The sequence below is a fragment of the Xyrauchen texanus genome, chromosome 3, assembly GCF_025860055.1.
Source record: "Xyrauchen texanus isolate HMW12.3.18 chromosome 3, RBS_HiC_50CHRs, whole genome shotgun sequence".
NCBI classification, from domain to species: domain Eukaryota; kingdom Metazoa; phylum Chordata; class Actinopteri; order Cypriniformes; family Catostomidae; genus Xyrauchen; species Xyrauchen texanus.
The window spans coordinates 456,200-482,036 of NC_068278.1; the positions used below are offsets into that span (position 1 = coordinate 456,200).

General features: G+C 39.4%; 1 pseudogene; it reads left to right on the plus strand.

Annotated features, from left to right (window-relative positions):
* The window catches only part of LOC127633142 (pappalysin-1-like), a 359,290-nt pseudogene that overhangs the window by 224,232 nt on the left and 109,221 nt on the right, over positions 1-25,837 (plus strand).

Consider the following 25,837-nt stretch of genomic DNA (forward strand, 5'->3'; position numbering starts at 1 on the left):
AACGGAACTCGAACCGCGGTCTCTGGCGTGAGAGGCGGATGCGCTAACAAGGAGCTAACAAGTTGCATCAATCGGGTCAAGGAGGCTGGAGGCTACAACATGTGATGAAAGTCGGTAGTGGACCTCTTGAGGTTTAGCCTACTGTGGGTGAAAGCCAGCCAGATGATGATCTTCAGACTTTAAGGACAAAAACAAATGTGAATTCTTACCCACTGACTTCTTTCGGAAAAATCCCCAAAGCCTCAATTGCTTAATTTTTGCTGTCTTTCCTGCTAACTGCTGTTAACTCGCCACTAAGTAATGTTAGTTGATGTCAACAACTGTGCAAGCTCCTCCCCTACCTGCTGCATATTCAACAGAGAGGAAGAAACGCAGTCGCCCATAGGCTACCGACAGCAAAGGAACTTATTCTATAGGCTAGATTATGCCTATGTCTATTTTTACAGGCTGTACGCAGTATGTGCAAAGCCAAAGCACAATGAAATAAGGCAACTTATGATTTCGGAGGTTTACATAGGCTTTTGTCTGGTTTTATATTTGTCAGTCAACTTTTCAAAATACATTCGGGGCTACACTCAAAACATTCGGGCTGAAGCCCCGGCAAAATCGGCTGCCGCCGCCTCTGGACAAGACAACAAAAAAGTTTTATGGCCACAACAAATAATAAAAGGACATAATGGTTAGATAACTCTGTGGGCCTCCCAACATTCTCCACCTCTGTTACAGCAAATCTTCATTTCATGAATAATCATGTGTGTCCTACTGAGAAATATTACATTCAGTCTATTTAAAATGATGGGAACTGTTGGAGATCCTACTATTTAAAAAGGGTCAATTTATACTATGATACCATCAGCAACTGTGGTATATTAAAGGTTATATGATTCTAGGTTTTTAGAAGACCCAATGTTAAACTTGGTACATAAAATGGTATTAAACTAAAGGGAATGCATTCAGTTCACATGACATTGAGTAAAATACAATTAGCATGCACAAAACATGGTAAATACCTGTAACATTAATCTTTAAATAACAAGTATAGTAAACCTATAGCCTATTATCATAATATTAAAATAATATGAATGTTAATACTATAATGATGCAAACAAATAACATAACGGTCAACCTATTAAACATTAATGTAGGCGAGAGAAGTCTAATATTAGTGTTGAATTAAGCTTTTATATGTACGGTAAATTATAGTTTTATTAGTTTAAAAATAAAATTCAGTATACTTTCTATCAAGCAAACACTCAGTCCTAAACTGATGCAGCTCCTATCGCTATTATGAGTAAAGATGAAGAAATGCTCATTTGCAGTCATTAAAACGTCATGTTCTGCCACTGAAATATGGTGCGCCATTCTTTTTAGCGTCTTGTTCTATGGTGACTCGAGAATTTGGCGATCTGCTGAGAATGCCTTTCTGAGTTCACCGTGAAGGCGCACAAATTAGGAGTTGTGGCCCTGTCCCCATACCCACACTTGCGGTCTTGGCCAAACAAGTAAAGGTTCAAGACTGTCCCATGTCTATAACATGCCAAAGCTCAGTTAACCCACACTAGCGTGAATACCGCTTCGGAGTGGTCTTTCAGGCTAAGTGTATCCCAGAGTTCATCACGATCAGGAGCCACACCCTGCCTACCCGAACTATCTGTGTATTTTCACCATGATGACATCAAGGGAAGCATTTCAACACAAGTTATTTATTAAAATCAGCTTTAGTTATTGATTTATTAGATTCAGAATGAATACATGAGGACAGCTTTATTCTATTGTTATATTTTTATAAGGCATTTGATTCATTAGAGCACCAATTTATTATTAATATTATTAGTGGTGGCTCAGTGGTTGAGGCTCAGGGTTACTGACCAGAAGGTTGGGGGTTCAAGCCCCAGCACCACCAAGATGCCACTGTTGGGCCCTTGAGCAAGGCACTTAACTCCAGGTTGCTCCGGGGGGATTGTCCCTGTAACAAGTGCACTGTAAGTCGCTTTGGATAAAAGCATCTGCCAAATGCATAAATGTTAAGTCTTTAGACAGATTTGGTTTTAGGGACATTGTAACGAAGTTGCCAACAGGCAAATGAAGAGACGTTGATGATGCCAACGTGAAGTGATGAACCCAGGTGCAGTTTTATTTTTCAAACTTGGTAACCAGTATCCCTAACTATCAATTTGAATGAAACAAAAATATAAACAAGGACCTAACTAAACGACACGACACGACACGACACGACACGACACGACACGACACAGACTATAGCTTGACTAGCCTTGAACAAAGTAACATACACAATACCTCACAAGAGACAATGGCAAAAGGGCTTAAATACACAAACATGGGTAACAAGACAACCAATGAACAGACAGAACTATAAACAAGATAACAATTGGTATTAAACTAAACCAATGACAAACTAGAACTGATAACAAAGTAATAAGACAATTGACCAATGAAAACAAGACACATGAACAGGGGAAACACATGACAAGATCACATGAGGGAACAGCAAATCACATGACATGACAACAGGAACTAGATTTTCTAAATAAAATACATGAAAACATGAACCAACAGAATAAACATAACACATGTTCTGCAGAGAAATTAAAGCCCTTTACAATAATGGTAACTGCTCAATCAAATTAAAATATGTCACTTCATTAAGATTTTACCTGTCTAGAGGAGTAAGACAAGGCTGTCCCATCTCCCCCTATTTATTTCTACTGTCTGTGCAGTTAATTTCAACATCTATATGTGAAAGAAGTATTAGAGATGTCAGTGTAGCAGACAGGAAGATTATTATTAGTCAATTAGCAGATGACACCACCTTATTTTTAAGAGATGTTTCCCAAATCCCTCTATCCCCAAGTCTTTATTTTTAAATAATTGGTTTGAAAATACAATTTTGACTGTCTCCCAACTACTTAATTCAGAAGGTCTTATTTTAAACTAAACAGAGTTTTTAAATTAATTTAATTTCCCAGTTACTCCTAAAGAATTCTCCATTGTTATGGATGCAATTCCTAAAGGACACTGTTAAAACGTTTGCTGCTGGATGCCAGTAAGTTATTGTAAAATAATTTACAGTATGATTATTGTATTTACATTTACAGTAATATTACTGCATTTTCATTTACAGTATATGTACCGTATTTTCATTTACAGCATATGTACTGTATTTTCATTTATAATTAATTTAATTTAAATGTTATTTAGTTAAGATTTCATTTATTTATTTTTTATTAATATTTTCCACCAAATCTAATTGTAGCAACACCCCCCACCCCCCCAAAAAAAATCACAAATTACTCATGCACATCATTTTACATTTATTGTCTTTGTTGAACACTTACTTAGTAAAACAAGTTCCTATGTATCTGTAATGTAACAGCTAAAACGTACACATTTTCAAAGTGATACAAGCCTAAATAAAATGCAATAAAAAAATCAGTTTGTTGTTACTTTTTAGTAATTTTGCCAATACAAGTCAACAATCTCTCTGATGAGAGATGCCACAGGGAGATTCAGACTGATGCTTTTTCTTTGCATCCTCTTTCCAGATTTTTGGCTGATGTGTTACTTTGATTGCTATTTGGTGCCATCAGGGTTGATTTTCAGAATGAACCTGCAAGGAACTTACTTCGTGGCAAGAAAAAAATACATTATCTATCAAACCAGTGTTTCTCCAACTGTCATAACTCCGTAATGTATGCACTTTGGGGCCAATAAAAGCAATATGTACTGAATACCTACAGGTAAAGTGCATAATTAGTTGATGATCTATGACATTCAAATCACTGAAACATTCAAATCACCATTACAACAAAAGATATACTTATGCTGCAACCCTCATTTGGAAAAAAATATATATAAAAAGATTTATAGACTCACTAATTAACCTACATGTGGGAAAAAGTATAGCAATGGGAGGAAACTCAAAGAAAGGCCCTAGATGGCCAGCACATGTATACCCAGGATGTTCTTACTTCGAGGCAACAATTTTTACCACTGTTGTGGCAAATAATTATGAACCAACCATTATCACTGCGTAAGAGACACTCTGACTCAAACAGTCTTTTAAAATTATTTATTCTTGCAAGAAGGACCCGGTCATTACACAGGAGTTAATCTGTGCCGTGAGTGGGACCCAGAAAGGGAGGGCTGACTTGTATTTTATACTCTTTTATCAGACACAGAGGCATTCCCCTGCAATGACTATTACTGATCAATGAGTATCAAAATTTCTACAACAATTCCCCACTTTTTATCATTCAGATTACTCAATCACAATAATAAACAATAAGACAAATTTTAAGTCATACCATCACACTTACACTCTTCATCTCTGATTTTCACATAAATGATCACTCTCTTAAACATTTGTGAAATAACATTTGGAAAAATAAAAAGCTTAGGCTGTTTTTTGTGGGGATAGTCCCCTAAGTATTAGCAAGCAAGTAAAGACTTTACTTGAAGCCGGGCTAAATGAGTAAACACCGTTACTGCATGTCTGACATAAAATCAGACCCTCAGTCACCTCAGTATAAACAAGGGATAGTGTACAGATTAAGTAGGAAAAAACACATCAATTTAACATTTTGGTTATGTCAGCAGGCTATAAAAATATAAAGAAAAGTAGAATAAAATCCCACATTTCAAACACTCTCCGTGTACACCATCTCGTAACACGGATGACAGCTGCTTATAACCCTCTTTACATATCAAAACATTCTCAGAAAGAAAAGACATACCTCATTTTAACACATTTCACAGTAGCCTCGCTACTTGTATCATCATATTTGTGTTCATCATCCTCTGGATATACTGTCATTTTTACCATTTGAACAGACATCCCTGCTTTAACCAGTCTCTGTACTGAGCTGGAAACACACGTTATGATGCATGGTAAACATAACAATATCGACAGTCTCACCACCGCAATTGGTAACACAGTTTGAATCAGCCAATACCCCCATCCTCCCCAGAGATTCATAAACCAAGTAACCCATGTACTCTCAATATGTTCTGGCTCCTGTACGGCTTTTCTCATGTGTTCAATTACATTCGCGATGTTGTCGCTGTAATCTGGAATATTGAAACAACAAGACATTCCCAACATTTTGCAAACTCTCCCTTCCTCTGCAGTTAACATATCAAGAACCAACCTGTTTTGAATCTCTTAACTGTTTAATTTCATCATTTGTCATTGTCAAAGCATTTTCTGTGCTATTAGCTATTGCTAATACTGTCCATGAATCTCTTAACTGTTTCATTTCATCATTTTATTGTTACCGTTGTACCCACCCCTAAGAACAATAACCACCCCACATTTGCTGCATAGTGCTTTGGTAAAACCCCAGGCAAAATTTCAACATTTCTTTTTTTTCCCTTCCGACCCCAGGTGCCCTGTTTGGCAAATACACAGATGTACCCACATTCATCAAAGCTGGATAATAATACCCTGACTATTTCTTTGGCATCTGATGAAATGCCCTGTTGCCACACACCCACACTGCTGCAGGTGAAGTTTCATGCGGCCTGCTGAATGGGCATGTGAAGTTGACTTCTTTGTCATTGATGACGGCTGTGCAGTTGTCCACTGTTCTGTCCTTCACGTTGATTCTGACCCTGCAGTCAGACCATCCTGCTTTAAACTGTCTTGCATTGTTCTTGAATTCTTTTCAGTTCATACCTTTTCATGATGATTACTGCTTGTGACCACACAATGGGGTCCACTCTGCACACAGGCCGTGTTATTCTCTGTGGTTGGCCTTGCTCTTCCACTGATAGTGGTACTTGGTGTTCAAACTTGATCTCTGCGTTTATTGACATTCACTCGGAAAAATCTCTTCCTGTTGCTGATTCTCCTGCGATGTGCGCAGAACTTTCCTGCAATGGTTGGCATGAACCCACATAGCTCTCTCTGCGACCTTCACTGGCGTGTGTGTCATTAGTAGCACTTGGAATGGTGCCAGCCACCTTTTCGCCTTCCAGCTCTTTCTCATCAGGTCATGAATCACAACGAAATCGCCAGGCCTGATCTTATGCAGCTTTTCACCTGAACACAAACATTGGACAACAGAGAAGACATTTCTTTGCAATAATTCAACATGTCATTCTCACACAGATCTGTTGATGGCAGCCCTTGTCTACCCCTTTCTATTCCCATGAATGGTGATCTACCAAAGAGTATTTCAAATGGACTTAAATTTGTTTTGACTCTTTTTCTCATTCTGGTGTACATCAACACAATTGGGAGTGCTTTAACCCATGTGAGCCCAGTTTCCTCACAGCACTTAGCAAATTTTTCTTGATTGTTTGATTCTCCCTCTCAATAACTGCAGTGTGTTCTCATGTCAATTCCCAAAAACTGACCCACCTGCTTTATTTCCTCATTGACAAAGTGTGTCCCATTGTCCGAGCTGATTTTCCTTGGAATTCCCCATCTCGGAACAATCTCGGTTAAAAGAGCCTTCGCTACTGCTGCCGAGTCTTGTTTCGAGGTTGGGAAGGCCTCAACCCATTTGGACCACATGTCAACCATCACTAGGCAGTATTTCTGTTTCCCACAAGGGGTTAACTCGATGAAATCCATCATCATATACTCAAAAGGCCCCCCCCATACTATAGGTGTTTTTTTCCCTCTTGCCACTTTATGTGTGTTACAAATGACACAGCTTTTGCAAAAAATGTCAGCAAACCACAATTCTTTCATTTGCGCAACCATCCTCTCTTTTGATACATGGTCTAACCCATGTATCAACTTTCCATAATGAGGAGAGAAGTGTTTGGGTAAACAAAGCATGCCATCACAGCTCATCCACACATTCTCCTTAAAGCTACAACCAGCTGCCTTCCATCGGGTTTTCTCCTTGCCTGTGGAAAAAGTTTGCATGCTCTGTAAACAAGAACAAATGTATGTTGAGGTTATTGTCAGATATCAAAGCACACGTAGTCTCTTTTGTCTCCATCGCTGCCTCGGCCTTCGCTGCCGCGTCTGCTCGTGCGTTTCCTGTTGAGACTGACCTGTTATCGTTAGTGTGCGCTGCGCACTTGCAAATCGCGACCTTGTGTGGTAAAAGAATGGCCTCCAAAAGCTCAGACACAAGAGATGCATTTAATATTGGACGACCATCTGACTTCAAAAATCTTCTGTGCTTCCATAGAGCACCAAAATCGTGTGTTACCCCAAAGGCATAACGCTAATCTGTGTAAATTGTCACACATTTGTCTGCCAGCTGCCTGAACTGAATAATTTGATGGCAGTTTGCCAGATGTCACGACCTCAAATTCAGTGGTTATCGCGTAACCAACCTTTATTCTTTCCTGTTTGTGGATCTTTGGAAGCCAACCCATCCACAAAGAGGATATTGTCACAATTGTCTAATGGCGTGTCTAATAGATCTGGATGCGGTGTGCACACCTGTTGAAGCGCTGACAGACAACAGTGAGGTCCCTCGCCATCCTCCTCTGTCAGGAGAAGTGTGGCAGGGATTCACAGTTGTGCATCTTTTAACAGTTATGTTTGGCATGTCCAATAAAATTGTGTGGTACCTCAGCCATCGGGCTGTAGATAAATGTGATGCTCTCTGCTCTTGCAAAATCATGGAAACTGCGTGTGGAACCATCAAATTTAAATCAGAATACCCCACAAATTCCCTGGATGCCAGTACTGCCAGTTCAGCAGCTGCCACAGACCTCAAATAGTGTGGTAGCCCTGGTGCTACTGCATACAGTTTGGTTGAAAAATATGCCACAGGTCGCAGTCTGTCTCCATGAGTCTGCAAAAGAACAGAAGTCATAAACCCATTTTTCTCATTAACCATCTGAACAAATGGTTTGTTTACCTCTGGCAGGCCCAAAGTGGGAGCCAGAGCCATTTGCACTTTCATGTTTGCAAATGCCTCTTCGGCTTCACTTGTCCAAACAATCTTGTCACATGACCTCAGCCCTTTCCCTGTCATCAGGGCTCGCAAAGGCTGTTCAAGAATGGCATAATTAGGAATAAATGTACGACAATAAGCACACATTCCTAAAAATGACAATAATTGTTTTTTCGTAATTGGTTTTGGCACATCTTTTATGGAATGTACACGTTTGTCACAGATGAATTTACTGTCTCATCAACCATCTGAACTTCAATCTCAAAATCACATTTTGATATAAATGCTCCTACACTTCTGCTGTGTTTCACTCCTGTACTAATCTGTTGCTTTTATGCATTCTCTCACAAAGGGGCCCAAATCTGCTCACAGCTGCTCTTTGGCCTTGATCGCTGATTAGGGTGCCTCAGTGTTCCCTGCTATCAAAATAGAACTGCATTTGTTTTTCTGTCAGGCAAGCTGAGAGCACACACACACATTTTCTGCCCAGTTAAACCACCCCTCCTCAGATTATGGCTCACGTTCAATTACGACATGTGACGTGCAATGCAATTGGTCAGGCGTCATATTTTCTCTGTTAAATGACATTGTTCGATCTTTTGCCAATTTCAAGATAATTTTTCCCCAATAATCATTTTTCACACACCATTCATAAGCCCACTGCGGTTCAAATTTAGAACAAAATTTTTGTGGTTCTTCCTAAATGCTAATTCCAAAGGAAGTAAGGGTCAAATTTAATTCACACATTATATCTCTGGCCATTAGAGGTACCGGACAAGCTGGTGAACACAAAAACGCATGTTTAAATGTTCTCCCCTTCTCTTTTGACTCATACTCTAAGGGCACTGTGAATTTTTTTCAGAAACCAAATGGCCCTAGGCCAAAGTCCTCTTTGTGCACTGAACCTGTCAATTTTGGGACACATGGCAAGTCACATAGTCGTATCGTAGTATGGCCAGCCCCAGAATCTACCAAAAAGTTTACTAATGTCCCATTATCTAACATTTGATATCTAGGCATTTGTAAAAACCCTGAACTTTTGTACATTCTCAAACATTCATCCGAAACATTATCACATAAAACTTCATCAGTCACACTGAAAGATTTGCAAGCATTGTCTTCATTGCAGAGAGCAGTATGTAATCAGTGTATGTGTGCGTGTTGTATGTGTGTGTGGTTAAAATGTTCACTTCCCTGTCCTGTAGCAGCTCGCTGATCACCCTGTGTCTGGCCCCCACCTTCGCTGCTCTCCGCTCTCTGTTCTGCTTCAGTCTGCTTTTTTCTTCCCCGGACAGTCTGTAGCCCAATGTCCCTTTTGTTTGCAGTTTGCATCTCGTGCATTCTCTGAGCACATGGTCGTCAGTCTTACACCAGCCGCAACTCCAACTTCGCTGGTTTCCGTAGCCTTTGTTCTTTCTGTCGGCCCATTTCTGCTGTGGTCTCGATGTACTGACATTAGATCCCAGCTGAAGATCTCTCTCTCCCTTCGCCTTCACAATTGTGCGGCTCCGGCACAATTGTCGTTGCATGTGGGGAAACACAAACATACTTTACATTAGTCGGTTCTGGTGGTGCTGACATACAAACAGATCTTTCACACATTTTATTTTACATTCCACATTTTCAACCTTACATGCAAATTCTTTCTGCATTTGCTTTTGTTCTCTTCTATCTGCTTCCTTAAGGCAATAGCCCACTGTCTGTTCACATTCTTTACGCACATGTTGAACGCAGCCACAACAACTTTTTTGTGCCCCGCTGCCCTGTTCCGCTGATTCTCCTATAGTTTCTTCCCTCATTTGACAGAAAACTGGTGTATTTGGCAAGCTTGCTTTGAGATTTCCCCATACTGGCTGTTTCTGTTTCCCTGTGGATTTATCGTTCAACGCACGTCTTCTAATCTGTCGGACATCTCCAACAGATCTGATTTCTTAACCCAAGATCAGTTAAGGGTTGCTAATTACGGTTTGCTCAAAATCTTTCTCTGGAGTATGTTCCAGCGCTCAGTATTTCCAGTATATCTCAGTATTATAACCTAATTAAACAATTTTTTCGAGAACTCAGTCTCTGTTAGAAAACCTCTTGACCTGTTCATAGGTCTCAGTTTCTGCTCGAAAACCTCTTGTAGTCGCACCACAGAAAAACAGTCTCAGCCACTATGGTTCACTCACTTTTATACCAAAAGAAAATAATTTAGTCGTCCCTTACCAGAGATATTTGGGTTGCCACGGGTTCGTTTTCATTTGATTCCAGTGGAGTTTCTCCTGGCCCTGATGTGGTCGGCCCCTCTCTCTTAAGCTTACGAGGTAGAGCTGGAACTTCTCAGTCCAGGTGGCCAAACACCGTCCGCACTCAGGTCCAGAAGGCACTTCCAAGGAATCCCACTATTCTGACACCAAATTGTTGTGGCAAAAAATTATGAACCAACCATTATCACTGCGTAAGAGACACTCTGACTCAAACAGTCTTTTAAAACTATTTATTCTTGCATGAAGGACCGGTCATTACACAGGAGTTAATCGGTGCCGTGAGTGCGACCCAGAAAGGGAGGGCTGACTTGTATTTTATACTCTTTTATCCCAAGGTTTTCCGACAGAAGCAGATCCTCCCCCTCTGCATCCCTCAGACACAGAGGCATTCCCCTGCAATGACTATTACTGATCAATGAATATCAAAATTTCTACAACACCACTAAGCTGCCCTTTTTCAGCCTAGACAGGTTGGCATTACAACAAAATCACTGTCCATTTTCCCACCAATACACTTCACATCCCTCATCTACTAAATTGACGGTTAATATCAAAATGAGAATCAGAATCAACTTTAATGGCCAAGTATTTGTACACATACAAGGAATTTGACCACAGTTTTTCATTGCTCTCAATGTGCTTACACAGGATTTATATTATATTTGATCAATAAAATATATATCAAAGTGGATTGACCCCAACCCAAATTAGGAATATAAATTCTGTGCAATTTGTTGTCACACTGTCATTTAACAATTGGTGTTATGCTGCTTTTGAAGTATTTAATGATGTACGAACCTCTGAATAAACTCCAGTGTACTGGCCGCCTCTTCCTGGTACTGCACATTGAATACATAGTAGCAGCCAAACAGGACAGCTAATGCTGATGAAAAATCTGTTTGCTCCTGCGGCTGGATGATGACTCTGCCCTCCATAGTTAGCATCCATGTTTTTACTTGGAGAACAGAATCTAACAAACACCATCACAGCAGCTTTTTAATATTGTCACAGGCTAGGTTCAGCCTATGCGTCAGAACTTAAAGCTGGTGTTGTACAGACCCACCATCTGATCATAATCTTAGCCATAGTATCAATTAATTAAATAATTTTCATAGCCTTACCAAGTGCAATTACCTTGGGATGCTGGAAACAGCGAAGCTTCTCTCTACATCTGCTGGAGTTGCAGTGACCTAAGTGCAGCAATTAACAAAAAGTAGGAAGAAATTCATTAAATATATAGAGAACATAATTGTGTCTTTCTTTACAATACTTTCTAATAGGCTCCTCTATAGAGGTTATGCTTATATGTCACTATGTGTTATATCATGTGATACAACCCCTTGACCAGCTCAGGTTTGTCTGCCTATCTTGCAATTCACAGTTAAATTCTATTACAGGCTTATTACCTGTAAAGTTTGATTTTTGAATGATGCAAATAAAATGGACCCTCAAATGCATGACACATGTATACAAAACAGGAATAGTCTTTGAAATGTCAAACTATGATCCTAATTACAATCAATATTCTCTAGAGACTGCTGTTCAAATTAGCATTAATACTTACATCAGCCTGAAGAAAGAGTGAATCCTCCCTCTCGCTGAAGTACGTCATTGTGGTAATCATAGATGAAAACTGCAAGGTCAAGTTGACAAATCTAGAATTAGTCAGGTTCATATTTTGATATGGTGTTAAAACCAGGAAAGCGTTCACACAGATAAAATTACATTGTTTGCATACAAATCGCGCGGTCATTTTTACAGTAACCACAAACTAGTTGCTCGATAAATATCAATAACGAAACATAATGTTATGAGAGGCTACTGATTTAATGGTTTAAGCGCCAGTTTCTTCCTTTTGTTTGTCTGCTTAACTTACCGTTACGACGGAAACACCAGAAAAGACAAAAGACACCTCCAATCTGGGACTCGAACACGATCCAGACTGCAACCTTGATTAAAAAAAAAAAGATGCACTTGAAAACACTGTCTCATAAAATAATAATAATAATAATAATAATAATAATAATAATAATAATAAACTCGTAACTTGAACATCGGTGTTGCCTAACACTCTTTAGTATTTCACATTATTTACTTTGAGGTAAACATTCCTCCTCCTGGTTAGCTAACGTTAAAGTGACAGAGGAACACACAAAAGTTGCGTTTCTCTGTTTAACTAAGGGTTTATTCAGCTAATTTAATTGATATTAACATGGTCACCAGTTGATAATATCACCGTTATGACGGCAATCACCGACAACAAAAAACGGGCGCCAAAAGACAAAAAGTTACTGTTAATAAAACTTTCTTTAATCAGTGACGCACGTTATGCTGTTAACATTACAAATCAATTCATTTGAAAATGTCTCTGTTTTATATAATTAAATATAATAATACAAACAATATACTAACCTTTTTGATGAATCACCTTTGTAAAATTTAATTCCCAGTTGTCCTTTATCTCACTTTCACCAAACAGTATGGAAAAAAATATTTGAAAAGAAATCTCTCTTGCCATTGGTCAGTTTTTTGTGGGTAGGTTCAATACTGTAAATTGATTTCTACGGGAGACTGTTAAATCGCCAATTTTTTCATCTATCTCTTTAGATCCACTCAAAACCCCAGTTGGTGCTTTTTATCACATCGTTCTTCACGTAAATTTAGAATTAGGTCTCTATTCCAAAAGGGAGCTTGTAACAATTCCATATATGGTGTCATACTGGGAGAACTTTGTTAACAATGTTGATTGGGAAAAGTATGGACTTTGTTAGTTATTATATATTTAAGAGGCAAAGTAAGGAAAGTATCATTTCAATTATTACATACATTTTACCCAGCCAAAGTATATTTAAATAGATTTAAATTAGATATAGATAAAAAATTGCTCTTTTTATGGTGCACCTAATGAAACTGCTCTACATATCTTTTGGTATTGGTATTGAGTTATTTTGGATAGATTTTGTAAGTTTATTAACCAGAACTTACTCATGAGTTTCTCAATGTTGTTTAAAGATTTGTTGTTTGGTTTCTATAGCATCAGCAAAGGAAAAAAGAATTAGTAATTTATTATTAATTTATTATTGCTCACATTCATTGATGTAAACGCAGCATCAAAAACCCTTATTTATTTTAGTTTTTGGAAGAAATCGAGCAATACATCAGAACTATTTCACCTTCAAAGAATTCCAAAGCCCTTAAGATAGTAAACCTGTGCCACCTCTTCAAATTATTTTGTTAAACTTTGGTATGTAATACATTATATTTGTATATTTGGTGCTTCTTGCTTATATTTGTATTTCCTTGGCAATAAAAAAATATGTCATTAATAAAATAAAAAAATTATACATATTTGTTTTATTATAATCAGTTTAGTGAAATGTAAGTGCAGCATATCATTATTTTAGTATAAATTAATATATTTGACATAATATAATGTGTTTGGGACAACTTAATAGCAGCACCATAATTACAAAATAGTATTAGTATATATATACCTCTTTATTTCTCACCCAGTAATCACTTTATTTTGTTTGTTCTTGCCTAATACTGCTGCTAAAAATGTGTCAACAACTACCACAGGTTTCCATTTCATTTTATGTATTTAAAATTTGTATTTGTTGTGTGAAACCGCATAATGATAAGTTATGCAAAGCAGTCTTTGGTTGTCTTATATAAATGACAATCCAAAGCATATAATTAAAATATTTTTTATTAGTAGCTATTAATGGATCAATCAGGTTTGTAGAATTTTTTTTATTGTATTTTTAATTACATGTTATGCAGTGTATTGTGAAACAAAGCAGAAAGGATTTCATATTTTACAGCAGTTATGGACGACAACATTTTACAGTTAAAATAATTTATTGTGCAAAGTATTGAAAATCAAAATGAGTAAAACTAATGAACTTCTACAATTATTTTCACACAATAAAAACATTATAAAAATGTACTCTCATATTTTCTACAACACAATACATTTCCAAAATCCTGTAGTGTATTAATAAATGAAAAGATGGGTACAGTTTATGTTCAAACCTTGTTTGCTCACATAACTGCCAGCTGTAATAAATTATATCCCCATTAAAATATGACACATAATAAAAGTAGATTTGATAAATAGTATGTTTGCCCTGTGTATCATTTTAATGAGCTGAAACTTGACCCCGGGCGACGCACCTTGAAAACTGCACTGTTAGAAATGTTTCATGCTGAAGAGCCACTTAAAAGTAATTTTTTTTTCTCTCTCGTAAATGTACATGAGTGTAAATGTCTACATCACCAAATATATAGAAATGATTGATGCTTGTCATGCAAAACATGAGCTCATTGATGTCATAAAATATCAGTCTGCTTTTTTATTCTAATAGTTATTCTCTAAAAGGTCATTGTCTGCAGTAAATATTTAGTATGTAGGTAAGGTTCCGTCCTACCTAAGTTTAATGATGCAACCCTCAAATAATTAGTTGTGCGTGAATTGTGACACAGTGCCCATTTACGCCACAACTAGGCTAAGTTGTAACTTGTGTATAGGTGGTGCAACTGGCCCCTGGGACCAAGTGAGCAAGTTTTGGGTTAATAAACTGAGAGGTTATGTCATGGTAAGCTAACCTTGCTTTCTGGAATACCCATTTATACAGTGAACTTACTAACGGGTTATTTACCTCACCTAAACACATCCTATATACAGTATGTGAGATTAATCAGCTATATCCACAATATACATGCAATATTACATCTTACATATGCACTGACAATGTAGCCAATAGACAGGTGAACTTAAACTAATATATGCACCTGTCAAACTAGTGAGTAACTTCTGAAAATATAGCTTATACTTCAGTATATTCATTATATGCTATTATTTCAGGAGTTCAGGTTTTCAGGACAGTTTTCTCATTTTGTTCAATATAAAAAAAGTATCTTTATGTTTAAACAATTGTAAGTATTTTATACTGTATTTCTTTTTTTGTATTTGGTTAAAGTTTTACAGTTTGATAGATTTGTTTGTAAATTTGTATATAATTATCAATAAAAAAATTATTTTTGTCTACTTAAATTATATGCCATTTTAGACATGAGCAAATTTGACTAAAATTAAGGAATTAGACATGATGAAATACTGACTTTATTTGAATGACACATTTGTCATTATATATATATATATATATATATATATATATATATATATATATATATATATATATATATATATATATAAATAAAAAACTTTAAAGTGAAACTTTACACTGGTCTGAAGCCAGATTCTTCAGCAGGTACACTGTCAGAATTATTTTTTTTTTTAAACATTTAGGGGTACAACAATGAGTAACTGGGGCAAAACTCTCAAAGGTACACACCATTGTACTTTCTACAACACTCTACATGTCAGTCGGAAATGTATTTGTACGGCATCTATCCCTATATATTAGTACCTTAAGGTTTAACTATGACCCAATAAAGGGTGCAGTGTGTGTGCCTCTGAGGGTACTGCTGTTGTGTAAGCTGTTGTTTCCCTAAATATTAGCTTTTATTTCTGACTGTGTACATTCATACACAAAAAGCTGCTTGTTTTATTCATTGACTGACTGGGCTGCGAGGCAGCAAGGCAGGTCAAATTTTGTCAGGATCATCGGATCCCATTAGAACCACACAAATCCAGTACTGCTCCTTTGTATACGCATATTAGTACATACACACAGTCTGTGTAGGGCACCAACTCCCTCGGGGGGCATCATCTTACCCGAGGGGGGCACCAGAAACTTCCAGCTGCCCCTACTCGCACCCGCATGTTATATGTTATTCAAGGACCCGATAGCAGTCAAAGAATACAAAACCTTATTCAAAGCCATTGAAAAATAGCCAATATATGCACACCACTGAATAAATATATATTTATTAATATAGAATTTATCAATTTAATTCTGTATGCACTTAGTTACTTCAATGCAGTCTACAGTTGGGCTACTGAACTATACAACATGTCAGAATAATTGTTTATTGTGATTATAAGTATTTTAATATTTGTTTTGTATCATATTGCTGTTTTATGAAAAAAAAAAACATTATAAGCCGCTCAAAGCCCTGCATTACAGTGACTTTACAATGGTAAAGGGGTTAGCATTTTGCCTAAAAACACTTCTTAACTGCTGTAAAATCACTTTTTAAATTTGTATTGCTTAATAACTGTATATATTACGTTTGTCACTCTTTCTCTCTCTCTGTCACGAACACACACACACACACACACACACATGTTCAGATGAGCCCAGCATGTGTTATTATTATGACGGTGATGGCATGTGTGAAGACTTTGAGCGGGCGATGAGTGTGAAGGATTGTGGCCTGTACACGCCAAATGGTTTCCTGGACCAGTGGGCAACCATGGTAGAAGTTTCCCATGAAGAGAAGCTCTACTGCCCAGCCGATGTGGCTGCCGGATACCCTGCTGTTACTAAGGTAATTTTCTCCTAGTCTTAACCTTAAACGGCACATCTAAAATCTGTTCACTCACTCTATGATTGGCTGGTTTTATGCAACTTCCAGGAGCTGTGGTGTTCTTGTCTGTCCAACTGGAAGAAAAGCCATTGTTTACAAGGTACAGAGTTGCTATAGATTGCAACAGAGTCCGCCCAGTTTTTTTAGTTATCTTTGTTCCGGTAGCATTTTTCCCATTTATTTCTTCTTCAGGGATTCCAAATCCTTCATAAAATCATTGTAAGCATTGAACCAAACCAACCAGGATCAGGGTGAATCACAACATCACAAACGTTGATTTGAAGCTAAACATTTTTTATTATTATTATTACAGTTAATTCAAAAGATTTTTGTTTTAACATTGGCCCCTAACTTAATTACACACTGTGCATGACGAACTCAAGTCTCCATACACTCTCAAACTACTTATTTGAAAATCTTTGAATATTTGGCCGGGGTAGAGGGGACTCTGCCCAAGGAATACGCGGGTTTACCACTGGGGAAATCGCTTTGCTGGATATACAGTGGGTACGGAAAGTATTCAGACCCCCTTAAATTTTTCACTCTTTGTTATATTGCAGCGATTTGCTAAAATCATTTAAGTTCATTTTTTTTCCTCATTATTGTACACATAATATTGACAGAAAAACACAGAATTGTTGACATTTTTGCACATTTATTAAAAAAGAAAAACTGAAATATCACATGGTCCTAAGTATTCAGACCCTTTGCTGTGACACTCATATATTTAACTCAGGTACTGTCCATTTCTTCTGATCATCCTTGAGATGGTTCTACACTTTCAATTGAGTCCAGCTGTGTTTGATTATACTGATTGGACTTGATTAGGAAAGCCACACACCTGTCTATATAAGACCTTACAGCTCACATTGCATGTCAGAGCAAATGAGAATCATGAGGTCAAAGGAACTGCCTGAAGAGCTCAGAGACAGAATTGTGGCAAGGCACAGATCTGGCCAAGGTTACAAAAAATGTCTGCTGCTCTTAAGGTTCATAAGAGCACAGTGGCCTCCATAATTCTTAAATGGAAGACGTTTGGGACGACCAGAACCCTTCCTAGAGCTGGCCGTCCGGCCAAACTGAGCTATTGGGGGAGAAGAGCCTTGGTGAGAGAGGTAAAGAAGAACCCAAAGATCACTGTGGCTGAGCTCCAGAGATGCAGTCGGGAGATGGGGAAAGTTGTAGTAAGTCAACCATCACTGCAGCCATCCACCAGTCGGGGATTTATGGCAGAGTGGCTCGACGGAAGCCTCTCCTCAGTGCAAGACACATGAAAGCCTGCATGGAGTTTGCTAAAAAAACACCTGAAGGACTCCAAGATGGTGATAAATAAGATTCTCTGGTCTGATGAGACCAAGATAGAACTTTTTGGCCTTAATTCTAAGCAGTATGTGTGGAGAAAACCAGGCACTGCTCATCACCTGTCCAATACAGTCTCAACAGTGAAGCATGGTGGTGGCAGCATCATGCTGTGGGGGTGTTTTTCAGCTGCAGGGACAGGACGACTGGTTGCAATCGAGGGAAAGATGAATGCGGCCAAGTACAGGGATATCCTGGACGAAAACCTTCTCCAGAGTGCTCTGGACCTCAGACTGGGCCGAAGTTTCACCTTCCAACAAGACAATGACCCTAAGCACACCGCTAAAATAACGAAGGAGTGGCTTCACAACAACTCCGTGACTGTTCTTGAATGGTCCAGCCAAAGCCCTGACTTAAACCCAATTGAGCATCTCTGGAGAGACCTGAAAATGGCTGTCCACCAACGTTTACCATCCAACCTGACAGAACTGGAGAGGATCTGCAAGGAGGAATGGCAGAGGATACCCAAATCCAGATGTGAAAAACTTGTTGCATCTTTCCCAAAAAGACTCATGGCTGTATTAGATCAAAAGGGTGCTTCTACTAAATACTGAACAAAGGGTCTGAATACTTAGGACCATGTGATATTTCAGTTTTTATTTTTTAATAAATGTGTAAAAATGTCAACAATTCTGTGTTTTTCTGTCAATATGGGGTGCTGTGTGTACAATAATGAGGAAAAAAAATGAACTTAAATGATTTTAGCAAATGGCTGCAATATAACAAAGAGTGAAAAATTTAAGGGGGTCTGAATACTTTCCGTACCCACTGTACATTACACGGAGTTACCACGGGCAACCATCGCATGTGGAGCACCTACCCCAGTACCGGGCCTAGTTAGTACACGTACTGAGCCAGCTGCGAGTTCCTCTGTGAACTCGCCGGCCACAAGGCTAAGGAGGAAGGACATCCAGGGTCCACGACTTCATCGTGCTTCCCTAAATAATTACCGTCTACTACATCGTGGTGTGCAGATATTGCGGCTACATACAACTTCAACATGGAGGGAGGAAAGCACTGATCTGACAGCGCATCTCTGGGAGTCTTCGTGTCAGGAAGAACACCACTTAGCGAACAGATGCCACTTCAAGGCATACAGGCGCCTCGTAGAGGCACCGTTATAGTGTCTACCACCACGGGTGCTGTCGCGAGGAGTGTGAGGTCAGTAGGGTGCTACTATGATGATCTGATTCTTGTCCTCCCTGACCTTGCACAGCATAGGCTCACTGGGGGAACTCATACTTGCGTAGCCTCAGGGGCTAGCTGTGTGCCAGTGCATCTGTGCAGAGGGAAGCTACCTATGCCTGACCCAATTGACTCCAAATCAGCTAGGCCACCTGGGGGTGGATTTGCCACTATAACCTACCATGACAGTGCATCCACTGCGCTGTTGAGGTTGCCCGGAATGTGAGTGTCTCGCAATGACTCTGTTGACTCCAGAGGAGGAGATGGTGGGCAAGTTGTGACATGCGATAAGAACACACACCGCCTTGGCGGTTGATGTACGCTACCGTTGTCATGTTTTCCATCCAGACCAACACGTGCTTGCCCTGGATCAATGGCCGAAGCCTCTACAGGGCGAGCAACACTGCCAGCAAATCGAGGCAGTTGATAAGCCAACACAGTTGCAGGCCAGTCCAGGGGCCACGCTTGGAGTCATCTGTCATAACCACGATGTGCCTGGAGACCTGCTCAATTGGAACCCCTGCCTATAGAAATGCCAGCCAAGGGCTGAACAGATGGCGGCAGACCGACATGACATCTGAATGCCTTCAGACAGTTGAGCACTGACTGTGCTCTCACTCATCGAGACTGAGTCTAACTCCATGCCGAGAAAAGAGATGCTCTTTCCCAGTTGACCCAAAGCCCCAGCCGGCTGAATCAGCCAGTTGTTGAGATAGTTGAGGATGCAAACACCCACTTCCCTTAATGGGGCAAGGGCTACCACTGGTGTGAGGTGACAGGGACAGACCGAAGGGGAGGACCTTGTACTGCCTACGTCAGCCTGCGACTGGGCGACTACACCAGAGGGTGGGAGCCCAGCCGATTCCTTGCCATCAGACTGGACGAGCCCGTTCTCCGATGCTGCGATCGAGAGCTCATCCTCTTCACAAGCTCCGAATGAGATCGCGAACCCGCCCTGAGATGAGCCAGCGGTCACATGCAGAACTTGCCCGGGGCACACAAGCATGCTGGGAAATGGGAGGTCCATGGGGGGTTTTCCGGCAGTGAAGCTTCCAATGAGGTCCCCAAGTCGGCCCCAGTGCTAACCGTTGCGGCCTCATACTATTCGTAGAAGGACCGAGGTGGGGAGCCGCTGGGTTGGCTTTCCCTCTGACGAAGGAGAGCCATGACCACAACGTTGCCATGGTCATGTTATATATATATATATATCATAATTTTCTGTCAAGATGCTTTGAATTGATGTGTGTTGTGAAAAGCGCTATACAAAGAACAATGTCTTGACTTGACCCAGTGACCAGGCTAAAGGTGACTGAACACAACACAAAAGAAACACAAAACTCCATAAGATGTTGGTTGATGAAGAAAAATAACCTTGGGGGAAACCAGGCTCAATGTGCCAGTTCCCCTGTGGCTAAACAGCATGAATATAATGGCAATATTATTTATTTATGTGTAGTACAAGTCAAGATTTTAAATTAGTAAATTATGTAAGTGTTAGGGGCCAATGTTAAAACAAAAAAATATTTTGTAGTGTAAAGCTTTGCATTATTTAAAGTTGTTGAATATGGGTAAAGTAAAGTGTGATATGGGAAGAGCTTGATTGGCGCATTGCCGGTGATTCTCTGACTTGTTTCTTTTCTTATGAGGATCATACCAGGAATTTCACTATTAAAAAAGTGTTTACCTGGGACCTACATTTACAAAACTTTCTGTAATTGCTATATTGTTAATTTATGTTTTTTTTTTATGACAAAAACAACCGATATAGACAAAATACTTTTTTATTTCAACATGCACACAAACACATTCTCAAATTGTGGATATAAAAACATCAATATAATCAATTTTGAAATATCCCATAATATGATACTTTGAGCTTCTTCAATTCATCTTTTTATGTACTCCCTAAACACATTTACCATAGCAACCATAGTTTCTGCCCAAATACCATAGTTACAAGTATCGTTGGTAAATTGGTATTAGTCAGGGAGAAACTAGGGTTCTTTAAGCTTCTTACTTTATATATTAATTTAAAAGTTTAAAGTAGGCATAATAACAATATTTGCAGTAATAATACACCAACTGGGCACTTTATTAGGAACACTATAGTCCTAATAAAGTGCCAGACGTGGTCTTCTGTTGTTGTAGCCCAGCTGCCTCAAGGTTCGATGTGTTGTGCATTCTGAGATGCTATTCTACTCACTGCATTTGTACAGAGTGGTTATATCTCAATTCCAGTGGGTCAGAAATGTACCTGCTTAAAGTTAACTCAGCCTTTAAGCAGCTTTAAAAATTCCAGGAAATTATGTGAAGCCTTTAGACAATTTGCCAATTAGCTTTTGATAGGAGGTGTACGGAATTGGAGGTGTATCTGTGGATGTATTTTAAGGCCTCCCTTCGAACTCAGTGGCTCTTTGCTTGACATCATGGGAAAATCAAAAGAAATCAGCCAAAAACAAATTGTGGACCTCCAGAAGTCTGGTTCATCCTTGCAAGCAATTTCCAAACACCTGAAGTTACCACGTTCATCTGTACAAACAATAGTTTGCACATATAAGCACCATGGGACCACTCAGCAATCATACTGCTTGACTCAGCGCATTCTGTCTCCTAGAGATGAATGTAGTTTGGTGCAAAAAGTGTAAATCAATCCCAGAACAACAGCAAAGGACATTGTCTACCTGTTTCCTCCAGCATCTTCACAAGTATCTATATCAAGAGTAAAATGAGTCCTATATCAACATAACCTGAAAGGCTGCTCTGCAAGGAAAAAGCCACTGCTCCAAAACCACCTTAACCCTCTGGGGTCTGAGGGTGTTTTGGGCCCTGGAGAAGTTTTGGCATGCCTTGACATTTGTGTATTTTTCAGTTGCTTAAAAACATATTAATGGCTAAATTCTGATAACACTGTTCTGCAGAAACTGGGCTACAATTATATGTGAGCAACATGTGTGTACATGTTTGTATTTTTGAGAAAATAACATTTATGCATGGTTTTTGAAAAAACAAAAATTTTAAGTAATTGAAATAAGGCCATATAACAAATACTAAACATTTGTCCACAAGACTTTTGAGAGCTGGATATTGTAGCCTAGAGTTTTTGCTACAGAATGATGTGAAAACCATCCTGATCACTCATTCATACAAAACAATATGGTCATTTAACTTTTGTAAGACACTTTTAGTGTTTGAAAGGTCATATGCGAGGAGGCGTGAATTATCATGAATATTGTGAGGAATGTGACAGAAAGAGAATGCATGTGAGGACTTCTGCTTTCAGTGTGCACAAATATATTTCAGATACAATTTTGTATACATGTTTTTAACATATGTGGCATAATAACTAAACTAAACTCTGTAGTGCTTCCAACCAGCTTGTATTTGCATGCTAACATTCACTTTCACTAGTTAGTACATAAAGTAATAAAATAGATTTATTTTAGCTACATTGACACATAACATTTTGCTGGGTTTACCCAATTCAATCGGGTTTACCCGATTACATAGTAATTTTAAGTTATTACAAACACATGGAACCACTGTCCATGATTGAATTAATTTCAGACAAAGAGATATATTTTTTTGTGTAATGAGGACATGAATACAACCTCAAATTATTCAGCTTGCTAAGAAGAGGTGTGTTATCTAAGCGTTTGGTAAATGTTTGCCTTAATTTTGGCCTCACCCACTAGCAACCACCTAAGAACTCCCCAGAAACTGAATAGCAATATTATTAGCAGTTTCGCAAATAGTAAACCACCCACAACAGACAATGTGGCAGCAAGTCACGTTTTATTTTACATCACGTGGACAGCCGTGTTCTTGTGCGCTGTTTACTTGGGGAAGTGATGGCACCAGGATGCACTGTGGGAAGACGACAAGCCGGTGGAGCGAGTGTGATGCTCTGGGCAATGTTATGCTGGGAAACACTTGATCTGCCCATTCATGTGGATGTCAATTTGACGCATCCCACCTACCTAAACATAGTTGCAGACCAGGTACATATCTTCATAGCAATGTTATTTCCTGATGGCTGTGGCCTCTTTCAGCAGGAAAATGTGCCCTGCCACACGGCACACTTTGTTATAGAATGGTTTAGGGAACATGATGAAGAGTTCAAGGTGTTGTATGGCAGCTCAACCTTGCAACTTACAGGACTTGAAGTATCTGCTGCTAATGTATTGGTGCCAGATACCACAGGACACCTTCAGGGGTCTTGAAGAGCCCATCGCTGTTTTGGTGGTACGTGAAGGATAAATAGCTTATTAAGCAGGTTGTCATAAGGTTTTGGCTCATCGATGTAGATGAGAAAATAGCAGATTGTGCTGATGTATCAAGTGAAATCATACAGGTCCACAACAAGAACATACAGGCTTATTCATTTTAAAAGCTTAAAATCTTTCATTAATTAATAAAAAAAAAAAGAAAAAAACTTAGTAGGTTGGATACCTCAATCCGGGTGGCAGAGGACAATTCTCAGTTGCCTCCGCTTCTGAGACAATCAATCCACGCATCTTACCAAGTGGCTTGTTGTGCATGAAACAACTGAGACTCCGTATGTGGAGGCTGATGCTATTCTCTGCAATCTGCACACAAATAACCACGCGCTCCATTGAGAGTGAGAACCACTAATCGCAAGCGTGACTCTACCCTCCCTAGCAACCGAGCCAATTTGGTTGCTTAGGAGACCTGGCTGGAGTCACTCCGCACACCCTGGATTTGAACTCGCGACTCCAGTGGTGATAGTCAGCGTCAATACTTGCTGAGCTACCCAGGCCACATAAAATCTTTATTTAACAAAAAACAACTTTGTATAAATGTAAATCTTACTATAATTTAATATGATTATTCATTAATAAAGCTTATTATTAAATAATTAAAAAGTGAGCACTTGGAATAAGAGAAGTTGGTATGCATTTATAAGACTATAATGACATATTTAGTGTACCAATGCTCTTTTATTGAGTGAAATGTAGGTTCATGGCCAACAAATCCACGAAAGAAGGGGTTTGGGTGGCATTCACACTTTTCTGATTATATACTATATGTGTGTGTGTGTATATATATATATATATATATATATATATATATATATATATATATATATATGTATTATGCCATATTACTTGCTATTTCATAGATTTATTTTATGTTTATTTTTTCATATTCATTTTATGGCAAGAGTGGGTAAATAATGTCTTTAAATTAAGTGTGTGACCTATTTCTCGCAAATAAATAATTATCATAAAAAAGAAGATTTTGAAGAACATAACCTGCCCCAGAGCAGGTTAGCTATTAAGCATATGTAACTATGGGGATGAACCCTGATAGAAACCCATCCAACTTGCTGGTACTTCGAATTCAGAGTTTGCTCAAACAAAGTTTAAAATTGCCTAGCTGGTCGCTTAACCCTGCTTTGTGATATAGTCCACTTGGTGAATCTCACAAAACCTGTCCAGAAAATGTCCAAGTAAGCTAACTGCAAATACACGTATCATCCTAAATGAAAGAAATAATCCTAGCTTTAAAAAAAAAAAAACTTTTTAAAGACCATTATCATTATTATTTTATTTATTTACTTATTTAAATTGTGAGACTTATTTAATGACAATAAGCATATTTTACTCCTCAATTCAACTTCTTGTAATACAATAAACTAAAATAATAAAAATAATAAATTAAATAAAACATATTATTTATGTGGCAGCGGGGGCGTGGTCAAGCGCCCGTCCGGGAGAGGAAAGCGGTAAGGGCGCTTACACCTGAGCTAAATTATGCCTAACACTTGTCTCTAATTCCAGTGAGCACGAGGAGAGCAGCATAAAAGGAGACTCCGAGCCTCCAGTGGGGGGAGAGAGCACAAAAAGCAACTCAGTGTGCCATATGTTTGAGTCTGTTTCAAAGTGCTATTTGTAAGACAGCAATTAAAAAGCCTACCTTCAGTTATTTGAACCCCGTTTCCTGTGTCCTCCTTGACCATCCTTCCCGTAACGTTGTTACACTGGTGCCGAAACCCGGGAATTATTACTTTCCAAGCATGGAGCAAAGTCGCCCCATAGAGTCCTCCCAGCTGGCAGAAGTCCTCCAGTCCCTCGCGACGCTGCATCAAGGCCACCAGCAATCCCTGCTTGAGCTCCGGCAGGACCAAGATCGCCGGTTTTTCGAGATCATGCAGGCTCAGGCAGAGGACCGGCTCGCCATCCAGAACCTCCTCAGCCAGGAGACGGAGCCGGCCACAGCCGCGACCCCGGACATCCGCGCTACGCTACCCCCGCCCACGTTACAGAAGATGGGGGGAGCAGATGATCCTGAGGCCTTCCTCGACTTGTTTGAGCGGACGGCAGAAATCTGGGGCTGGCCGCCCGAACAGTGGGCAGCCCGCCTAATTCCTCTCCTGTCCGGGGAAGCTCAACTCGCGGCACAACAACTGCTGGCGACAAATCTCTTGGCTTACTCTGACCTGAAGAGGGCCATTCTGCAATGGCTCTGGGTTGCTCAACGGCTCCGGGACGCCTGTCGGCGGTGGCTGCTCGCGGGGGACCGCGACGTCGAGGGAGTCATCGATCAGGTGGTGCTGGAACAATTTGCGCAACAGCTGCCCAGGAGAACGGCGGAGTGGGTGCAGTGCCACCGCCCGGCGTCGCTGGAGGAAGCTGTTCGGCT